Raw genomic sequence first — 736 nt, 5'->3', positions numbered from 1 at the left:
CCCTCTGCAGGCCAGGCTGGAGGGGCAGCCCACAGCCAGGAGGGCACTCCGCAGGGGCTGGACGGCCCCGCCCCTGACCGCCGCAGGCACAGTGCCAAGGGTCTGCACCCGCCTGCTCCAAGTTCTTCAGTCCTGGCCCAGAGGGGGGCTCCCCCACCCCAGGCTTGCTCTGCCTGCTAAGTCACCCCCCACGACAAAGCCGCCCGCCTGGCACCGAGACCCTGAGCACCGGCTCCCTGCACCCCTCCTGCCCGCCCAGGCCTGCCGGCCAGCCCCTCCACACCCACCTTGGCGCCCTGGGCCACCCCTGCACCCACCCAGCACCCTGGCCACGGCCTGTGGCCTCCCAGCCCTCAGTCCTCCGCCCACCACCAGCCACAAGGGAAGGCCACGTCCCCTTCCTTGGGTTCAGGGGTTTCCGGGGGCTTCAGGGGCAAGAGTGTCAGGGCACCCACCCGCCCACTGGCCCCTCTGCTGGCCACTCCCCTGGCAGCCCGCCGTGCAGCCTGAGTTGGTGCCTCCTGGACTGCGTCACGCCCGGGGGTGCCCAGGCCAGGACCACACTGGTGTGCTGGCTGCAGGGGCCAGCAGGCCCTGAACCGGTGCCGGGCCACGTGGCGTGGCGGGCGGGGCTGGCCGTGCCCACGCACCAAACTGCCCCCCACTTGTGCAAGGCTCACGCGAGGGGCTCAGGCGCCGCGTGTCCAGGGCCCGGGCAGCGCATGGGCCAGCACCC

General features: G+C 73.2%; 1 protein-coding gene across 1 annotated transcript in view; it reads right to left on the bottom strand.

Annotated features, from left to right (window-relative positions):
* Window positions 1-736, bottom strand: part of KIAA0930 (KIAA0930 ortholog) — a 25421-nt gene that overhangs the window by 7634 nt on the left and 17051 nt on the right. The window lies entirely within an intron of this gene.

Source organism: Condylura cristata, unplaced genomic scaffold, assembly GCF_000260355.1.
Source record: "Condylura cristata isolate star-nosed mole 26May11 unplaced genomic scaffold, ConCri1.0 scaffold00004, whole genome shotgun sequence".
NCBI classification, from domain to species: Eukaryota; Metazoa; Chordata; class Mammalia; order Eulipotyphla; family Talpidae; genus Condylura; species Condylura cristata.
This window is presented reverse-complemented; position numbering and strand designations above follow the sequence as displayed.